This window comes from Mirounga angustirostris, unplaced genomic scaffold (genome assembly GCF_029215605.1).
Source record: "Mirounga angustirostris isolate CCGP_5_RB_7025 unplaced genomic scaffold, mMirAng1.0.hap1 SCAF_2, whole genome shotgun sequence".
Taxonomy (NCBI): Eukaryota; Metazoa; Chordata; class Mammalia; order Carnivora; family Phocidae; genus Mirounga; species Mirounga angustirostris.
The window spans coordinates 96,537,876-96,560,815 of NW_026991710.1; positions in this window are offsets into that span (position 1 = coordinate 96,537,876).

Consider the following 22,940-nt stretch of genomic DNA (forward strand, 5'->3'; position numbering starts at 1 on the left):
CACATAACACACACACATATACAATACACACATAAAACACCCCAAGAATATTTATAATAGCATTATGAATAAAAGCCTCCAGATGGAAACATCAGTAGTTAAATGGATCAGTGATTGTGATATATTAAGAGTTATTGACTTTTATGTTGTGCAGGATTAAGTTAGTGCTACATACCACAACATCAATGAATTCATGAATATGAGTGAAATAAGCCAAATGAGAATGTGCAGATATACAATGTTGTATATAGTCCTAGATAATCGTGTATATATTTAAGAGTATATATGTATGTATGTACTTAGCATAGAGAAAATCTCTGTAAATTTCAAATACAAGAAGATAATCCAGGATCTAAACCTCAAGAAAGCAGTTTCCATATAAAGAGTATTTGTTTGGTAAGGAGATAGGTGCTTAAAAAGGGAATTTGTGGTTCTGACAACATCAACTTTCTAGATTTGTGGGCTTTAAAAAAAAGATGTTCATTTCATGAAAAATCCTTTGAACTAAAGACTTGATTTGTGAACTTTTCCAAGTGTTTGCTTATACGTACTGTAAGTTTTACTTAAAAAATATGAGGTTGGTTCATTTTGTTTTCCAAATAGTTATTTTCTATAAAATATTTTACAGAAATACAGTAAGTAAAAATACATTATCATTTGAGCCATATTAAAGAAATATTTCATGAGGAAAATAATGGCTTGGATAAGCATCCAATAAATACATGCAATATATAACTTATAAATACCATTACTGAAGATGCATCTGAACAAAAATAATCACTGGTTTAATAGGTGATGACATCAGCATGAATAAAATTCATTATGTAAATCAAATTAAAATGCCCATGATGGATAAAGAATTTTAACTTTTAGCAGTTAAAATTTCATCTTGGAAAGGTGGCAGAGTAGGAGGACCCTAAACTTAACTCACCCCACAGATACACTAGATAACCCTCACATCAGTTCAGACAACCCAGAAAATGACCCAAACACTGGCCAAACAAACTCCACACTAAATATAGAGAAGAGGTCATCCTGAAGAGGATGAGAAGGGCAAGATGTTTTCTGACCCTGTGGGTCTGACTACCAAAGGGAGGGAGCCTCAGGCATAGAGAGGGGTGAGAAACAGCCTATCACACTGGAAAGCCTGAAAGGGAGAGAGGAATCCCTATAGAATTTGGCTTTAAAATCACAGGGTCCAAATTTCTTGAATGCTTATAATCAGTAGGACTTAGAGCTTGGAACTTTAAAAATCAGTGGTTAGCCTCTGGGAATAGGAAGTTGAGCCTCTGGCCTTAAAGAGACAGTACAGGAAACAGCCCAAGAAGATATCTGGAAGCAACAGTTTGAAATGTGCCTGGGGCTTACGAGAGGGAGACTTACTTAAGGAATCTCAGTTCACTGACGGACTTCCCCAGGAAAAAAAAGCTGCGAGTTGCCATTTCCCTCCCCAGCTCCTGCACCAGCACTCACTATCTAACTTGCTTATACTGCACCCTGTCCCCTCCAACCAGGCCTGCCTCAGTCCCAGTGCCACAGATCCCCTCCCCCAGAAGAACCCTACAAACCTTACCAACACTGTGTCTCCCAACCTCCCACAGAGGACACCTGGTTAAACTGCACCCCCACCCACATGTGCTTTGCAGAGCAGCCATGAACAGCCCCAGTCTGAAACAGCTGCCCATTCCTTGTGGAGGAGGAACACTGCACACAGCTTTAAGCACTGCACACCCACAGCCCCAGTCTCCACTGCAGCTGCATGTCCCCTGTGGAAAATAACCAGTGCCACCTAATTAAAAGCCCACATCCTGCCCACTACTTTTAAGAGTAAGAAAGTAGTGGACTTTCCAGTACAGAAACAGACCCAGAGGCAAAATGAGACTGAAGAATATGTCATATGAAAAACAGGACAAGAAAAGAGAGACTTGAAAGAGACCTAAGTGAAAGAGATATAAGTAGCATGCCTGATAGAGAATTTAAAATAATGATCATAAAGATACTCACTAGACTCAAGTAAAGAGTGGAGGACATCAGTGAGACCCTTAACACAAAGAAAAAGATGAACACAATAAATATAATTACAGATATACTTGGTGGAATAAATAACAGACTGGAAGCAGAGAACAAAGCAATGAACTAGAATACAGAGTAATGGAAAATAATCAAGCTGAACAAATGGAAAAAAAAAATATGCAAAACAAGAATAGACTTAAGGAACTCAGTGACTCCATCAAGTGTAGTAACATTCACATTATAGGGATCCCAGAAGAAGAGATGGAAAAGGGGGGCAATTTATTAAAAAAAAAAAAAAAAAAAATAGCTGAAATCCTAATCTGGAAAAGGAAACATATCTGAATCCAGGAGGCATAGAAATTCCCCAACAAAATCCACCAAAGGAGGTTTACACCAAGACACATAGTAATCAAAATGGCAAAAAGTAGAAATAAAGAAAAAACTTTAAAAGCAAGACAAAAGAAGACAATTATATATAAGGGAAATCCCCTAAGGCTCTCAGGGGATTTCTTAGCAGAAACTTTGCAGGCCAGAAGAGAGTGGCATAATACAATCAAAGTGCTCAGAGGGAAAAATCTGCAGCCAAGAATACTCCACCCACCAAGACTATAACTCAAAATAAAAGGAAAGATAGAGTTTCTCAAACAAAAACTGAAGTTCATGACCACTAAACCAGTACTACTAGAAATATTAAAACGGACTCTTTAAATGGAAAGACCAGAAGTGAGTATGAAAAGTAGGAAACACAAAATCATTAAACATAAGTATTTCTGTAAAAAATCAGTCAAGGGATTCACAAAATAGAAGGATATAAAATATGACACCATGTCTAAAATGTGTGTGTGGGGGGGGGAAGAGGAGTAAAGAACAGGTTTAAATTTAAGTGACCATCAACTTAATATAGACTGCTATATGCACACAATATATAAACTTAATGGTAACCACAAATCAAAACAAAACACTAAAACATGTAAAGAATGAAGAGAAAGGAATCCAAGTGTATCACTACAGAAAACCAGCAAACCATGAAAAAGAATAAGAGAAGGATCAGATAAAACTATAAAAACAACCACACAAGTAACAAAATGGCAATAAATACATACCTATCAATAATTACTTTGAATGTAAATGGACTGAATATTCCAATCAAAAGACAAGGGGACAGTGGATAAAAAAATAATAATAATACCCATCTATAAGCTTCATACAAGACCTATTTCAGACCTAAAGATACCTGCAAGTTAAAAGTGAGGGGATAGAAAAACATTCATCATACAAATGGGTGTCAAAAGAAAGCCAGGGTAGCAATACTTGTATCGACAAAATAGACTTTAAAACTAAGACTATAACAAGAGACAAAAGGCCACTATAAAATACGGTAGACAATCCAACAAGAAAATATAAATATTTATGCACCCAGCATGGGAGGACCCTAATACATCAAACAGTTAATAACATAAAGGAACTAATTAATAATATAATAGTAAGGGACTTTAACATTCCATTTACATCAATGGACAGATTATGCAAACAGGAAATCAAGAAGGAAATAGCTTTGAATGACACATTGGAACAGATGTATTTAACAGATATATTCAGAACATTCCATCTTAAAACAGCAGAAAACAAATTTTCCAAATATAGATTTTTCAAGTGCACATGGAACATTCTCGAAAATAGATCACATATTAGGCCATAAAACAAGCCTCCACAAAAACAAAAAGATCCAAGTCACACCATTTATGTTTTCTGATCACAACAGTATGAAAATAGAAATCAGCCACAAGAAAAAATCTGGAAAGACCACCCATGTATGGAGGTTAAATAACATCCTACTAAACAACAAATGGGTCAACCAAGAAATTAAAGAATAAATAAAAAATACATGGAAATAAATGAAAATTAAAACACGATAGTCCAAAACCTTTGGGATGAAGCAAAAGTGGTTCTAAGATGGAAGTTTATAGCAATACAGGTCTACCTCAAGAAGCAAGAAAAATAACAAATAAACGACCTAACCTTAAAGGAGCTAGAAAAATAGACAAAACCCCAAACCAGCAAAAGGAAAGAAATGATACAGAATAGAGCAGAAATAAATTATGTAGAAACTAAACAAAACAAAACAATAAAATAGATCAATGAAACCAGGAGCTGGTTCTTTGGGGAGAAAAATTGATAAACCCATAGGCAGACTCAGAAACAGAAGAGAAAGGAGTCAAATATTCCAAATCACAAATGAAAGAGAAGAGATAACACCACCAAAACAATGCAAACAATTGTAACAATTTTATAAAGAACTATAGCCAACAAATTGGACAACCCAGAGGAAATGGATAAATGCCTAAAAACATATAACCTACCAAAACTGAAACAAGAAGAAAATTTGAACAGACCAATTACCAGCAAGGAGATTGGATCAGAAATAAAAAAAAGAATTCTCAACAAACAAAAGTTTAGGACCAGAGGACTTTGCAGGTAAATTCTATGAGACATTTTAAGAAGAGTTAATACTTATTCTTCTCAAACTATTCTAAAAAATAGAAGAGGAAAGAAAACTTTCAGATTCATCCTATTAAGCCAGCATTACCCTGATACCAAAACTAGATAAAAGACACCACCAAAAAAAAAGAGCGAGAGATAGAACTACAGGCCAATATCTCTGATGAACATACATACAAACAGCAACAAAATATTAAAAATCTAATCCAACAATATATTTAAAATTCATTCACCACAACAAGTGGGATTGATTCCTAGGTTTCAAGAGTGAATCAATATTCGCAAATTAAAGTGATACATCACATCAGTAAGAGAAAGGGTAAGAATCATATGATCATTTCAATAGGCATAGAGAAAGCATTTGACAAAGTAGAACATCCATTCATAATAAAAACCCTCAATAATGTAGGTTTAGAGAGAACATACCTCAATGTAATGAAAACCATACATGGAAAACCCACAGTGAACATCATAATGGGGAAAAACAGAGCTTTTTCCCATAAGAAAAGGAACAAGACCAGCCTGTCCATTCTCACCATTTTTATTCAACATAGTACTGGAAGTCCTAGCCACAGGAATCAAACAAAAAGAAATAAAAGCATCCAAATGGGTACGGAAGAAGTAAAACTTTCACTATTTGCAGCGCATATAATATATAAGAACCCAAAAGACTCCACCAAAAAACTACTAGAACTAGTAAATGAATCCAGTAAAGTTGCAGAATACAAAATCACTATCAATACCAACAGCATCTTTCACAGTATTAGAACAAATAATCCTAAATTTTTTTATGGAATGACAAAAGACCCTGAACAGCTAAAGCAATCTTGAAGAAAAGCAAAACTGGAAGCATCACAATTCCAGACTTGGAGTTATATTTCAAAGCTGTAGTAAGCAAAACAATATGGTATTGGCACAAAAATAGACACAGGTCAACAGAATACAAAATCCAGAATTAAACTCACAATTATATGGCCAATTAACCTTCAACAAGAGGAAAAATATCCAACAGAAAAAAGACAGTCTTGAACAAATGATATTGGGAAAACTGGACAGCAACATGCACAAGAATGAAACTGGATGACTTTCTTATACCATACACAAAAATAAATTCAAAATGTATTAAATACCAAAATGTAAGACCTGAAACCCTAAAACTCCTAGAAGGGAACACAGGCAGTAACTTCTCTGAACTAGCTGTAGCAACTTCTTTCAAGATAGGTCTCCTGAGGCAAGGGAAACAAAAGCAAAAATAAACTAGTGGGACTTCATCAAAGTAAAGAGCCCCTGCACAATGAAGGAAACCATCAACAAAACTAAAAGGAAACCTATGAAATGGGAGAAGAGGACATATCAGATAAAGGGTTAGTATCCTAAATCTATAAAGAACTTATAAAACTCAACACCCAGGCGCCTGGGTGGCTCAGTTGGTTAAGCGACTGCCTTCGGCCCAGGTCATGATCCTGGAGTCCCGGGATCGAGTCCCGCATTGGGCTCCCTGCTCAGCAGGGAGTCTGCTTCTCCCTATGATCCTCCTCCCTCTCTCATGCTCTCTGTCTCTCATTCTTTCTCTCTCAAATAAATATCTTAAAAAAAAAAAAAAAAAAAGAATCCTAATTGAATGGTGAGGCATTGAAGATAAATAAGTTAATAATGCATATATCTTAAAATGTATTTAGCAAAATTTATTCTAAAATATGAAGTTATTATAATTAGTAAAATTGTGGTCATTAATAAGCATTTGTAAAATAAACTCAGGGTATAAACTCCCCCAACAAATAAGGGGAAATGACACTTTTCCCTTTTTTACTGTTCTTGAACTAAGTATTAGTTACAACTGAATGATATAACACCTGGAAGAAAATTGAAAAATTAAATAATCTGGAAACATGTAGATATCATATGATATGTAGACTAACAGTATTGGATGTATTAGAGAATAGGGGCTTTCATTATTTGTCACTTGTGCTATATTATAATTATGGAAATCTATATACAGATATTATGAGCAAAGGCCTCTTTTCAGACTGAATTTGGCTTATGTGTGGTGCAATACTTAAACAGATTTGAACTCTGGGGCCATCTGAAGTCAAACTTTCTCTCTACCTCTAAATAGGTGATACTTGACAGTTTATCCCTTCTGTTTCACTTTCTTCATCTAAATGGAGAATATGGTAATCCCTACCCTAGCAGATGGCATTGAGGATGAAATAACAATTTAAAACAATTTGAAGATAGCATACAATGAGGGCCTCACAAATGTTATTAATGTGTACATACTAGATAACCAGGATTATGAGAAGCAGGAGAGAAAATTCACTTCTAATGGATATATGTTTCAATATACTTTACAAAATCAATCATATATGCAAAGTTTTTACATTAAATATGACCTGAAAAGGCATCTTCAATAACAGAATTTGAAAAAGGACACACACACACATAAAAATAAAATCCTAACTATAACTCTAAAGAATAACTGAAAAATTATTTGAAAGTGTTATTAATTTACAAAATAGAAAAACAATCTGAATAAACTGTGAAGATGAGAACAACACTTTTTCCAGTTGCTTCTCTAAGCTGAAACATGGTGTCCCTAAAAATCTGAAACAAGGATTTTGAGAATCCGTTAATAGGTTAGTAGGTCAGTTAATAACTCATTTCAATTTTCTTGATTTTCAAATAAGAACAGCAGTAAGTTATAATTCAAAAATACATTATAAATGCAAAATGGTCAAATCCATTTAAAAAATGTAAAAAAGTGAGGCATGATATATAAACTAAATTAAATATCAAAATAATTTATATAAACTCTTTCATGATTACTATTTTTACTACACTTACAGTAATTTGTTAAATACAGTTCTACTGATCTTACTGTAAATACCAAACTACTATGTATCTATCCCACTAGCCTTGTAAGTATAGATATACTGTTTGAACAAATTTCTACATATAGAATTTTTGTATGGGATTATTAAATATATAGATGTGATTTCTCAACATATACTACACAGTAAAATATATCATCTTCTCCATTCTTTGGTTCAAAGGACTTTCCTCAAATTTTCCATCATTTTTTTTCCCCATGTTATTGATCATCTTTCTTCTAGTAACAGTATGTTTCAGTGGTTTTCTCTCCAATTTCTACTCAGTCACTCCACTATCTGAAATCTCTTTACTGCCATGTCTAGAAATGTAAGTTTTGTGATTGCTGAATAGGGTAGACACATTTTCTAGTTGCAGCTTTATCATCCCTTATAAAATGAAAATACCCTTCAAGGAGATTGCTTATCTGATTTTTCTATATACCTGGACAATGAGAACATAGAGTTAAAGACAGCACATGATGAGTCACAGACCTATACCCCTGAAACAAATATGTTAATAAAAAAATAAAAAAAAACTAATGATGTACTATATGTTGCTTAATTGAATTTAAAAACAAAAACAAAAACCTATTACACACTTTCCAATATATTTAAACTAACAACAACATAATATGTGCTTTCACTGATCATTAAGAAATCATTATGGTCATTGATTATTATACTATCTTGCAATGCTCTTAGGGACTATAGGAGTGTTAAAATAAACTCTTTAAAAAATAGCACATGAATGGATGTATATGTGTGTATTACACTTACACATATGTATACACACATGATTGAAATAAGCCAGATCTAAGTTTAACAAACAGGAATCAAAGTAGGCCTTGTTTTTAGTAGGGTTGAAAGGGAATCCTATTTTCCCATTGTGAACCAATATGTTTATAATTGTAATAATTGACTTTTGTGGAGATATTTACAGATTTTTAAAACTTTCAGTTATTTGCAGGAAGAATGAATCCTGTGAAGAAAAATACCTATTTTTTTCTAGATACAGAAAAACAAAATATTATGCTGGACTGTTTTCTTGGCAAATTACTACTATGGTAATGTAAGGCTGGTAACTATGAGATCTGTATTGGTGCTCATTCATCTCAGAGCAAGTGATTTCTGAGCTGCTTGACTATTACACATCCTAAATCTTCCTCTGCATCTACAGAATATATCAGAATGGTCAATGTCAATATACATTTACTAGGAGAAAACAGCATGCCTAGTTATGTCCTCAAAGGAAAAAAAAGGAAGTATACAATGCCAATTTTAAAAACACCTTCTTTGTAAATGCATTCCTCTTTTTGTATGCAATGTAAAACCTCATTCAGTGTTTATGTGTTAGCACAGGTCTCAACAATTAACATGTGGCAATTAATCTTTGAAACAATACCAAATGGTAAGAATAGATGTATCAGCTTCAATGTTTATCTAAGCAATATGTCCTATGTCAAGGAAAATACAGTATTATCTTTATTTACTTTTAATACATTGTCTTACACTATATTGTACTATATATAATACCATGTGTAAAATACAATTTGTACTCTAAAATCTATATCTATCTCTCTATATCTCTATATATTTAGAGAGAGAGAAGGGATGGGAGGAGAGGGGAAAGAGAATCTTAAGCTGGCTCCATGCCCAACATGGATCCTGACACCGGACTTGATATTATGACCCCGAGATCATAACCTGAGCCAAAATCAAGTGTCAGACGCCTAATGGACTAAGCCACCCAGGTGCCCCTAAAATCTGCGTCATACGTACGATGGTGTGTACTATACTATATTTCAAACATTTTATGTGCTTACTTTTTTAAAGATTTATTTGAGGGGGAGGATGAGCAGAGGAGGGGCAGAAGAAGAGAGAATATCCAGCAGACTCCTCGATGAGCACAGAGACCAATTTGGGGCTCGATCCCAAGACCTAGAGATCATGACCTGAGCTGAAATCAAGAGTCTGACACTTACTGACTGAACCACCCAGCGCCCATATTAAAAAATATATTACCTAAACACAGCTTGCTTCAGAATTTTTTTTTTTTTTTTTTTTAAGATTTATTTGAGAGAGAGAGAATGTGAGCAAGCATGAGCGGGGGTAGGGGGGCAGAGGGAGAGGGAGAAGCAGACTCTCCACTGAGCAGGGAGCCCAATGTAGGGCTTGACCAGGACCCTGAGACCATGACCTGATCTGAAGGCAGACTCTTAAATGACTGAGCCACCCAGGTGCCCCATGTGCTACTTTAAATTAAATATTCTAAAGAGAAACACAATATATCCTACTTAACAAATTTTGTCTGTTCAGGTGATATTTTCTAATCTATTATAATGCAATACTATGTTTCTCTAGGTTGACTAGATAGATCACATATGTTTATTTTCATTCTTTTTATATTGATTCTTCAACTGAAAATATGAGCATATGTAGAATGTATCATGAGACATTGTTTGGGGTACAAGTAGGAGTTTGGAATAACTACATCTATGTAGGGTGATTTTCCCACTTCTCTCTCTCATTCCTGTCTTTACCTCCACATTCCCCCTCAAATCTGCTCAGTTCTGAGATTTCAGCAGATGTTCACTAAGACACATTGACCATATGTAAACTTAAGTCTTTAAAAAAAGGTTTATATATTTGAGAGAAAGAGACAGAGGCACAGGCAAAGAGAGTCTTAAGCAGACTCTGATGTGCTCAGTGCAAAGCCTGACTCATGGCTGGATCTCATAACCCCTAGATTACAACCTGAGCCTAAACCAAGAGTTGAGCACTTAACTGACTGCCCCTCACATGACCCTACACTTATATAAACTTTTGAAAATCTTTGCTAGTAATAGTTTTTTTTTTTTTTTTATAGCTCTCAGTCAATTTTCTGTGAGATATGATCATGTTAGTCACATGGTTAAATTTTAAAAAAACATTTTTATTAATATGATGTGTTATGTGTCAATTTAATGTTTGTTTAGGTTTACATAAGGCAAGCAAAAATCTATTTTGAGGGTCTGAAGTATAAAAGATAATTTTGAAAAGCAATCAGCTAGAAGAATTTCATTCTCATGTTCAGTATTTTTGTATACCAATATGTTGGGAAAGAAATTCTGGTATGCACTTACTAAGAATTTTTAGAGACTTGAAATAAGTTGAAATGTGTGAGATGTTGAAAGTGTGATTAAGGCTCCCCTGAGTGGCTCAGTCGATTAAGCGGCTGACTCTTGATTTTAGCTTAGGTCATGATCTCAGGGTCCTGGGATTGAGCCCCATGTTGGGCTTGGGGCTCAGTGAGGAATCTGCTTCAGGATTCTCCCTCTCCCTCTGCCCTTCCTCCTGTTCCCTCTCAAATAAATCAAGAAAGAGTGAATAAGCTTTGGGATTTAATCTATCATGTGTTTGGATTATGTTGCTTAAACTGTTTTCTTTGTATTTTTTCGCCTAACCTTTTCCTTTGCACAGATTTTATTAGACAAATGATGTTCTATCCAGAGAAATCCCTAGAATCTTTCATTTCCATGGAATTTCATGAAATTGATAAGTTCTATTTTTTTCCTGATATGTGATTAAATAAGTGGGGAAAAAAGGTAAGTCTCCTATGCTGAAGAATACCAAATAATGGAATAATCTACCCTCAAGAAGTAAAAGCAAAATTCCCACTCACTGCCTAAGTGTTAGCTGCACTTAGTGACTTTCTCCTAAAGAATGCAGTATGGGAAGAGGGAAAGAAGAATAACTCTACAGGAAAGAAGTCTGACAAACCATCCAGCCAGGTAATCTAGGTCAACATGAACTTTAATATGTCATGTTGGAGTATTACCCCTTGATATTATATGATAAAAAGGTTCTTTATCCCCATGATATTTTTCTATATTCTTCTAGAAAAATTGCTGGTACCCAACTTTGGAGAAAATCTATCACAGTTCTTTGCCTACCATAATTTACATATGTCCCACATGCAGAGTATACCTACTTTCTCCAAGTCTCCCAAAGTATCATTTAATCACAGTCTCAGGATCTCATCATCCAAATCATACCACCTAATTATGAGAAAATCATCATACCAGTCCTAACAGAAAGGCACCCTATGGTGTACCTAGCCAGTACTCAAAATGGTCAAGGTCAACAGGAACAAGGAAAATCTGGGAAACTATTACACTCAAGAGGAACCTAAGGAGACATGAGAACTTAATGTAATGTGGTATCTTGGAACAGAAATTTGAGTGGAGTATGGACTTTAGTTGAAAATAGTGATCAACACTGATTATAATAAATGTATCTTATAAGATGTTAATAATGGGGAACCTGTATTTAGGCTATGTGTGAACTCTTTTTCAAATTCTGTAAGTCTAAAAGTGTTCTAAAAAAGTAAATGGATGAATGGATAAAGAAGGGGTGATTTTATATATATATATATATATATATATATATATATATATATATATATATTCAATGGAATATTATGCATCCATCAAAAGGAATGAAATCTTGCCATTTGCAACGATGTGGATGGAACTGGAGGGCATTATGCTGAGCGAAATAAGTCAATCAGAGAAAGACATGTATCATATGATCTCACTGATATGAGGAATTCTTAATCTCAGGAAACACACTGAGGGTTGCTAGAGTGGTGGGGGGTGGGAGGGATGGGGTGACTGGGTGATAGACATTGGGAAGGGTATGTGCTATGGTGAGTGCTGTGAATTGTGTAAGACTGTTGAATCAGAGACCTGTACCTCTGAAATAAATAATACATTATATGTTAAAAAAAAAAAAAAAAAGATAGTAGGAAGGGAAAAATGAAGGAGGGAAATCGGAGGAGATGAACCATGAGAGACTATGGACTCTGAGAAACAAACTGAGGGTTCTAGAGGGGAGGGGGTGGGGGGATGGGTTAGCCTGGTGATTGGTACTAAAGAGGGCACGTATTGAATGGAGCACTGGGTGTTATACACAAACAATCAATCATGGAACACTACATCTAAAACTAATGATGTATGGTGATTAACATAATAAAATTTAAAAAAGATAATCTGTATAGGGTAGTATAAACACTATGGTAACAATGTCTAAGAAACTTGGATTTAGGCTAGCTGAATGTAGTTGGGCAAATTATTTAAATAAATTTAGCTTCAATTTGCAAAAAAAAAAAAGTAAATGGGGCTGATCTGGTAGTTTTCAGATATTAGTAACTTTCTCAGGCAGGACTGAAATGTTAATTGAAAAAACAAAGACATAATGAAGAAGAGAGGATGATACTGTGAATTAGATGAAAACAAAGATCACATTCATAACTTTTAGAGGTTTTGTCCATGGTGGTTAAAATTACAGTATTTTTTGGTTCTAACTGGAATACATTTTCTTTTGGATAGGGAAAGAGAAAATGGCTTAATCCATGTTTTAATATAGCTCACCTACCTGAAATATACCATGTGTATACCTTCACTGAATTATGGAACTCTAAAAAGTTTAGCAGCTAGTGTGCTCTATATAATGTATTCTATTGAATCAATATGACAATATGATCCACAGATGGATGGTAATAGGGTAAATTGCTGGTGGCCAACTTTTGCGAAAATCTACCAGTTCTTTGCCTACTGTAATTTACATATGTCCCACATACAAAGTATACCTATACTCTCCAAGACTCGCAAAGTAGCATTTAATCACAGTATCAGGATCTCATCATCCAAATTACATATAGTATGGATAAGGCTCCTAGGAACCTTTCCTCTTGATCTAGAGACTTGTCAATTAAGACTAAGTTAACTGCCTACCTACCACCCACCCAATATACAATGATTAACTGAGAACATGAATATTACATCAGAATCACATTTTAAAGAGAAAAGAAAGAAACTCATAGGATCATTAGCTGATAGCAGTTCTAAAATGCAGTCAGGCTCATGTTACCAGTTTCCTCAATTCTGAGAACAAAGAATATTCCTTTAGTATAAGTGCTATATTCTGACCTTTGTTACTGGAAATTTAATTCAGTTTTATCCAAGGCTCTTGGTTTTGTCCCCTATTCTCTAGACTTAGACTTTGTATCATCATTCTTTTCTGTTAGACAATTTCTAACTTATAGTTAAGGGCCCATTTTTAACTAACTCTGTAGATATGTAAGCTGACCGTGCATTCCTCATGTTTACCTAACATTTTGGGGACTTTTAATTAATATTATCTGGGTTTAAACAAAAGTGATGTACAATGGCAAAATCTTAGAAACATTCCCTTTAAAATCAAAAATAAAACAAGCATGTCTCTTCTACCACATTATTTAATATTAGACCAGAAAAAAAAAAAAAAGGATACAATTTTAAAGTGCAGGGTCTACAAAGAATCCTAATCTCCAGAATCTTTCTATGCATATTTTCATATCCTCATTGAGGCAAGAGTCCTTTTGGGAAGATGGATACACTGCCATTGACAATTTATGCTGAGAACTTTCCTATTCTCATCCCCCCACCCCAGAAACCTAATGTGCTTAGCAATCCCATTTTTGCCAAACTCTGTTATAGTTTCCCTAGCAAAGAAAGACAGAAAACTATCACAAACTGTGTGGCCTAAACAGAAATGTATTGTCACAGTTCTGGAATTAGAAGTCTGTGATCAAGGGTTGGTTTCTTCTCAGAGCTGTGAGGGACAATCTGTTCTAGGTCTCTCTCCTAGCTTCTGGGTGTTGGGTGTCCATCTTTAGGGACCGTTGGCTCCTGTATCACGCCAATCTTTGCCTCTGTCTTTACATGGAATTCTATCTTGTGTGTGCCTGTGTCCAAATTTCTCCCTTTTAATCAAGGTTCTAGTCATATTGGAGTAGGGGCTCCACCCTACTCCAGTATGACCTTATCTTAATTACATATGCACAAATAAGGCCACATTTTGAGGTAGGAGAGACAGAGAGAGAGTTTCCCACCACATATTGCTAGCCTGGGAAAAGATCAAAATTCAAAGTATGGGTTCTACTAAATACCTATTTTTGCCCCATTACAAAGTCAAAAAATTGTCAGTTGAACCATTTTAAATCAGGGACCATCTCTGTGTGTGTGTATGTGTGTGTATTTAAGAAAAAGTTTTAATGAATGATCTCTAAACTTGTCAGAATATAACAAGATGAATAGTAGCATTAATAACTAAGAAGGGAATGATACTGAAGTATGCTGAGTTAGGTAGGTTTCAAAAGCTTAGCTTTAAAAGTGTAAAATTAGAGAACCTAAAATTCTGCTTTCTTAAAGACCATGGGTGCTCTTGTTAGGAAGCTAAATATTTCATTATTCTATCCAGAAGGACCATGTCTACAGGCACACAGTCTTCTTACTGCCTCAGAATCAGCAAAGTCCTTTCCCAGACATTTGCGAAATCTACTCAGTTGGTAATTAGCTTCCCTTTACTGCGTTCCAAAGCAAACATTCAACTTCATTTAAAATCTAACCCAAACTCAGTCATTTCTTCCAAAATCCAACGTAATCTCTTTTATTTAGGAAGGCTGTTTTCATTTTGGGTTCTCTGCATGAACAAGAATTTTGAAATCAATTCCTATTTTCGGATTTGAGTCAAGTGTGATGTTCTTAAACATGTTCTCAATACTTTGTTATACATCCAATTGGAGGCTTAGGCAATTGGATAGGAATCTTGTGTATAAATTTGTGTCATTAAAATACTGCTGGCATTGAAAGCCAAGGAACTGGTTAAGTAAAACTATAGAATGAATTTAGATAGTAGATGAAGATGGTGACTGAGTTCTGATCATTACAAAAGCACACACTGAATGTAGAAAAGGAGATCTAACTGGAGTGAACTGTATTAGAAATAGAACAGGATGGTATCCTCTTACAGAGGAAATCATTTCAAGAAGGAAGAAAGAATCTGCTGGGTTTGTGCTGCTGAGATGTTCCTTAACGTGGTTATTTGATGCATTGATCACTGGAGACTTTGGCAATTGAAATCCAAGTGTTGGTGAAGAATAATATGGAACAGAGGCATTTAATCCAGTGTAACAGAAGGGAAGGCAAAGAACATATGTATAGAAGCAGATAGGTTAATGGTTTTAGTTACAAGCCAACTGGATAGTTTTTCCTGATTATTTGTCTTTTCTTGTGAAATAAGGAGCAAAGTCATCTGCTTAGAATGGAAAGTGGAGAAAGGGTTTTGAAGACTTGAGAGAATTGGTAGAATTGTGTCACAGCTTTACAGAAGTAGGAAAGTGAGTAGAGGCAATGCTTAGGGTCAATTTCAGATGTAATGTCCTCAATTGAAAACAAGTTGCAATAGCAAAATTCTAAACTTTTCTCCAATCCTCTTCATTGTGTGGCTGAAAAACAACAACAACAACAACAACATGGAGAGCGAGGATTAATTGTTTTTTGTTTGTTTTTTCCTAGGAAGGCAAGAAGGTGGAGAGAATGTTAAGCAGATTGATTCCAGTGATTGTGGAATCTAAATTAGGTAAAATGGGAAAGGGAGATAAAGAGCAGGGTGAAAGTTGAATTAAAAATCTTATAGGTTTGTGGACTTTGAGATGAATAATGCTACAATAAGTGAGCTGGAAAGATAAAAAGTGGTAATAACAGAACATGAGGCTTAAAAAATCAATACTGTAAAGGTGATGTGGTTATTGCTACTGATCAAGTCTTGGGCATGACAATAGTAGTCATGGACTGGGGTAGGTGGGAGGAAAAGATCACTGGAGAGTTGAAACTCAGGAACTCAAAGTCGAGGGTTTGGGGCTGAATGTTTTTGTATTTGTTTATGTGAGGTTTACATTTAATTATATTATCAAATATTTCTTAAAATTGTAGTTTCTCAGCTAAACTTAAAGAGTAAACAGTTTATAATAATCAACATTCCTGGGGAGTCAATTTTCGATTGACCTCTTTGATAAGTCATTATTTCTTTCAATGTAACTATGTTTTAGTTGACATAAGTCTTGCACAACAATTTATTGTTGCTGAAAATAAATTTTAACTGATTCAAAGCTTAAAGGACTCTTTATGGACATTTCTGAATTTCACAATATTCTCAAGGTTCTTATTTCTCATCTAAATGTCAAAGCTGGATTCTTTTTGTAAAACTTCAGCAGAAAAATTTCTTTGAATTGATGAATAATTAACATTTGTCATATCATGCTGGCAGGTGTTCTCTTGACGGCTTTATTTTTCTTTTCCCATTAGCATATGGTCTACTTTATAATGGACGCTTGATGGCTTAGATGTGAAAAGTTTATGGTAGGTGTTTCTTGTCAATGTTTACTATGTCTCCTGAATTCTCAAGGCAATTATTTCAACTGTAATTGATGAAGGGAAATTAATTAATGAAGAAATCTATTACCAGAAAAAATTTAAAAGTTTTTTTGGGGTAGGGGCACCTGGGTGGCTCAGTCGTTAAGCATCTGCCTTCGGCTCGGGTCATGATCCCAGGGTCCTGGGATCGAGCCCCACATCAGGCTCCCTGCTCCGCGGGAAGCCTGCTTCTCCCTCTCCCACTCCCCCTGCTTGTGTTCCTGCTCTCGCTGTCTCTCTCTGTCAAATAAATAAATAAAATCTTAAAAAAAAACCTACTCAAAAAAATATTTTAAAAAAATTAAAGTTTTTTTTGGGAAAAAAATAGGCTATTAATATCTTCTTTTAAGCAGCTAATGTTACATTTTTAAAGATTTAGTCTGTCCATTATGAAAATCTCTTCTTATTTGACCTGATAAAAAGATCTTAAAGAAATTCTATGGAGAACATACCTTTAGTTTTTGAAAGAAGAGTTGAATATAAGGGAAGCACTGAACTGATAAATTCAGAAGACATTTTTATGTTATTTTGGTAATCACTCCTTCAAAATGCTGTTTTTAAATTTAGAAATATTTCACTTCAAAATACATAAACTATAGAAACTCAATGTGTGACTCAAAAATAAGAGATTAAAAATTGACCGAAAATAAATACTGTGCTGCTGAGAAATTTAACACCATTTCCTCAAAAGCCTTTTAGGATTAGCAGTCATTCCAACAAATAATTTTGAAGTTCTATTTTGATAGAATCTGTTTAGAAAATAGTATATTCCTTCAACAGATAGTTGAGCTTATGTATTATCTCTCTCTCTAGGTGTGTATACACACACACACACCCACGCAATCAGGCAGCATGCCAGGATACAAACTCTTCCATAAGGCATTTCTCTCAAGGAGCTTAAGTATAAAGCTAGATTCTTAGGGCTCTTCAATCTATAAATCTGGCGTGGCAGAGCGTTAGGAACTTTAACTGTAACACCATTTTTTCCCTGCAGCTAATGATCATTGCTGGAATTTAGTTCATGCATAATTTTGAGGTTGTGGCTCAAACTATCTAGGTGGTTTGTTCTCTCTGGAAAATGATAGCCTTCTGGTAAAGGTAGAATATTTCTTAAAGGCGCTTGCAGGTCACCTGGGTGGCTCAGTTGTTAAGCGTCTGCCTTCGGCTCAGGTCACGATCCCAGAGTCCTGGGATCGAGCCCCGCATGGGGCTCCCTGCTCAGCAGGAAGCCTGCTTCTCCCTCTCCCACTCCCCCTGCTTGTGTTCCCTCTCTCGCTGTCTCTTTCTCTGTGTCAAATAAATAAATAAATAAATAATCTTAAAAAAAAAGGCGCTTACAAGAAAATCAAAACAATGGTAAAGTTCATACTGTTAATAAAGTAATAGCAAAGCCTAATCAATGACAGGATAGGATAGAACCTAGAGTGGGAGATAATGACCATTTTATATATTAAATCTTAGTTATGGTTGAAGTCAGAATCCTCGTGATAAATACTGAAAAAATAGACCCAGTGATAATCTCTATTATAAAGCTTATAAGACATGAGCAGCTAGCTATATAACCTAGGGCAGGGTATTACTGAAGTTATTGCCTGACCAGCCTCAGTCACCTTTTCTGTGACCATTCTCCCCACTACATTTCTATTTTATAAAATAGCCTTTCTATTTCAGTCCAATGTTCTTATCCTCCTCAGGAGGATGGTCTCCTGTGGGCCAATCACAGTTCCTTCACCAGACCCAACACTTGGCTGGAGATTATTAGTCCAACAGCTGTAGCCTGACTGAAGTGAAGACAGGATACATTGGGAAATCATGGACTGAACTGAACTAGTATATACTATTTGGAGTTTTAAGCTGTAATATATAAACCCTTGTTTTTTGTTTTTTTGGTGGAATAATTGGACTAAAAAATGGGTTTTTTGTTGTTTTTTGTTTTTGTTTTTTAGAGAAGCATAAGGCATGAATGCAGAAAAGAGCAGACATGAGAGTGAATTTTCTGGCTTTGTTAATTTTTTTTCTGGAGTTGGGTCACATTTTATTGCTTAAGCACCCCTATATCTGAAAGCTAGTTATGGTTGTTTTCCCTTAGATCTATAATAAAAGAATCCTAAATAAAAGGAAAATGAAATGCCCAGAAGAAAGCATTAATGCTGTGGATATTCAGCAAGTATTTGCTGAAATGAACAAAATTCCTAGGATTTCTGAGTCAATTGGAAAAAAAAATTAATAGTTTTGAAAAAGAATATTCATATAATTCAATATTTTCTATGGGGATTAATTATAGGAAAAAAAACAGTTGATCTCTTTACTATCAATTTCATCTGATCTTCAGAGATGACATTTATGTAAAAATAAGTAAAAATAAGGAATCTCTAATATAGTTATGATGAATACTTTCCATTAACTTACAGAAATATCTGGCAGACTCCCTGGTAATAATTCCTATATACTTGAAACAAACTTTTTATCTCACAAAAGGCAAAAAAACAAATGGAAATAAGTTTGTTTGCTTTTTTTTTTTTTAATACTCTGTTAGACTTTACCTCTGACACCAGACCTTGCAGAAAAGACAGCCACAGCCCTTCCTTCCTAGGAAATGCTGCATGGTGGCAATTGATCTCGACATAGAATTATAAGTACCTCTGATGTCATCACAAGGTTATGTAGGGAAACCTGATGTCCTGGCATTTGTGATCTTCATTTGAGTACAAGGAATAAACTTTGCCTTACATTGTATTTTGGACAAGAGGCTTGCAAATGAGCATGTCTAGTCTGCCACAAAATATATGCTGTGGACTGAATTGTGTCCTCCCAAAATTCACATTTGAATGTATTTGGAGACAGGAATTTTAGGGAGGTAATTAAAGCTGAAATGAGGTCCTAGGGTAGGGCTGATGTTAAGTGGTATCCCTCTCTCTCTGCCTGTGCACACGCATGTGGGCACATGTACATACACAGACACACACACACACACACACAAGGTGAAGTGAGGACAAAAAGCAAGAAGGAAGCGGTCTATAGGCCAGGAAGAGATACCTCACCAAACACTAATATTGATGCCACATTAATACTGGATTTCTAGCCTTCAGAACCACGAAACACAAATTTTTGTTGTTAAAAGGTATAGAGATTTCTCATATACTTTCCTTCCCCACACATGAATAGCCTCTCACATTATCAGCATTATTCACCAAATGGTGCATTATTTTTTTTACCAAGTATGAACCTGCATTGACACATCATAATCATCTAGATAATGTGAGAGGCTATTCATGTGTGGGTTAAGAAGGTATATGGGGAATCTCTATACTTTCTTTAATTGTGCTATAAACCTAAAACTGTTAAAACTAGTCTTTAAAAATTAGTTTTAGAAAACTATGATAACATTGGCACAAAGTCTATTCTTGTTCTCTTTTTAATGTCATTACTTTTTCTGATATTTCCTAATCCTTTGCAATCCTCTGTGACCTTCTAAACTCATTATCAAGTCCTGGAATCCTGGCAATATAGGTAACAGAACAGCTGGTATTTGTTTTTTTCCCTTTCAACTTATCCTCTCAATCCTTCCCCATGAACTTTAAGTCCATTTGCATATTGCAACTGCATTGCTTGACATAAATTATTCAAATTACTTTAAAATAGAGGATAGCACAATAACATTAAATTTGTTGTCCTAAATTTGATGTGTCTTATCTTCCATCAATTTAAAAGCTAAACTGGAGAAATGATTGTATAAAGAAAAAAAATTCCAAAACTAGGACTTAAAACTGAACCTTTTTGAATATTCAAAGCAATACTACTAACGGTATGAAAACTTAGAAGAAAAAGGCTCATGGTATTTATAAAGAAATCTAAATCCCATCACATCATGTACAAACCATTTTCTTGTTAGATCATTCTAATAAAATTAGAGGCAAAGATATTTTAATTGGTCATGTATTAAAAGAACCAAAGAAATGAGTAAAAAAGAGAAATTGCTAGTTGTTTTGACCATGTACTTGGAGGAAAACAAAAAATATCCAAGGACTTAATTTATCAAGAGTAAACATTTTTTAGATTTTATAACAGCTTATTTTTAAACTACCATGGGAAAAACTTAAAATACTTTTTAAAGTCAATTGAAACTTGTTTTGAGACTTTACAAGGCTTAGATCTGTAAACGTTCTTCTTACCTATAAATATTTAAGGGTCATATAAAAGTGGTTTTGTTTCTTACCTTTTAATCTGTATTGGCTAAGAAAATTCATACGGTAAAGAAAAATAGGAAGCTCTTACCAAATTATTAATATAGCATGGGACCTACATTGTGAGACAATGACTGGTACAGTTACACATGGCTTCCACATTGCTTCATCAATTTTCTGAATATTAAAAAAAAAAAAAAAAAAAAAAAACCCTATCACGATGGTTCCAGTCTACAGTTCTCATGTAAGAAGCTTGAAAGTTGTAAAAAGCTGAATAAAGTGAAAAAACCTAACTTACAGGATCCATATGGGGGTGGAGAATACTGCCCCCAGGACTGGTGAGACAGACAAATGAGCAAAGGGAGTCACAACTTGTAAGAGCAGAGACTCCGGAGAGGAATTCCTCCTGGAACTAGTGTGATGATAGTAAATCTCAACTATAGATGATTAATTGCTTGAAGCTTGTGCAGACAATTCTGAGAGCTAAAACTCCGGGAGGCACCTAGTCATAAGGAGACTCCCATAGCATTTTAAGATTTACCCCCAGGAACTCAACCAGCCTCCCACAGTAAATAGAAAAAATACCCTCTGGCTTCCCTCAGAGGGAGGGGAAAAAGGTACCATTTTCAAATATATAAGAGCATGCTGTTCTTACCAGGGCCTTGCCCTCTGTAAAAACTAGTTAACCAGAGCCTAACATACTAGGGTATTATTGGAGCCTAACTAACCTAGGAAAGGGAAATACTCAGCTCCAGTCCACTGTAGCCATCCTGTCCCACATAAGGGGGAAGAAGAAAAAAAAAAAAAAAAAAAAACGAAACAAAAAAAACTCTGAAGTTCACAGACCAGAGGCAGGCCCACTGAAAAACTAAAGAAATCACAGGACTATAGAACACTCCCCCTCCTCCCACACCTCACCACTACATTACTAAAGGTCAATCTATAAAAGTTCATTTTACTCTCCAAATAACATCCTGTCATCAAGAAATAATTACAAGGCATACCAAAGGAAACACACACATACGCACACACAATGTGAAGACTCAGAGCAAGAATCAGAACCAGACATGACAGGGATGTTGGAATTATCAGACCAGGAATTTAGAACAACTATGATTAATATGCTCCATGATTAAAGGGCTCTAATGGAAAAAGTAGATGACATGAAGAATAAAACAGCAATGTATGCAGAGATGGAAATCCTAAGAAAGAATCATAAAGGAATGTTAGGGAAAAAAAACACTCCAATGGCGATGAAGAATTATTTTGTTGAATTTAATTGTAGACTGGACATGGCTGAGGAAAAAAAATCTCTGTGCTAGAAGATGTATCAATAAAGACCTCTGAAAAGCAAAGAGAACAAAGATTGAGGGGGGGAAAATCTTCAGAATTTCCAAGGATTATGGGACAAGTGGGACAACTACACATAATAGTATAGCATATGCATAATGTGAATACCAGAAGGAAAAAGAGAAAAAGGAATTGAAGAAATATTTAAAGCAATGGCAGAGAATTTCCCCAACTTAACATCAGACATCAAACCACAGGTCCAGGAGAATCAGAAAACCAAGCAGCATAAAAGCCAAAAGAACTACACCTAGGCATGTTATTTTCTAACTATGCAAAAATCAAAGAAAAATTCCTGAAAAAAAAAAGGCAGAAGGGGGGAAAAAATCACCTTATCAATAGAAAAACAAAAACAGGAATTACATCAGATTTCTCTTCAGACACCATACAAGCAAGAGAGTAGGGAAATATTTAGAGAGTGGAGACAAAGATCACCAACCTAGAATTCTACACCCTGTGAAATTATGCTTCAAAAGTGAAGGGGAGAATAAAAGACTTTAGGTAAAAATTGAGGAAGTTTCTTGCTACTTGATCGGTCATGTTAAAAATCATTCTCTGAAGAGAAGGAAAATATAGGACAGAAACTTGGATTTACATAAAGAAATGAGAAAAAAATAAAATAAAAAACCCTGACAAATAAGTGAAGGTAATGTAAAGACTCACTTTTTTCTTGGTTGACCTAACAGATAACAGTTTGTTTAGTTATAGCAACCTTTTATCTTATAATATATGCTTATGTAAATATATATGCT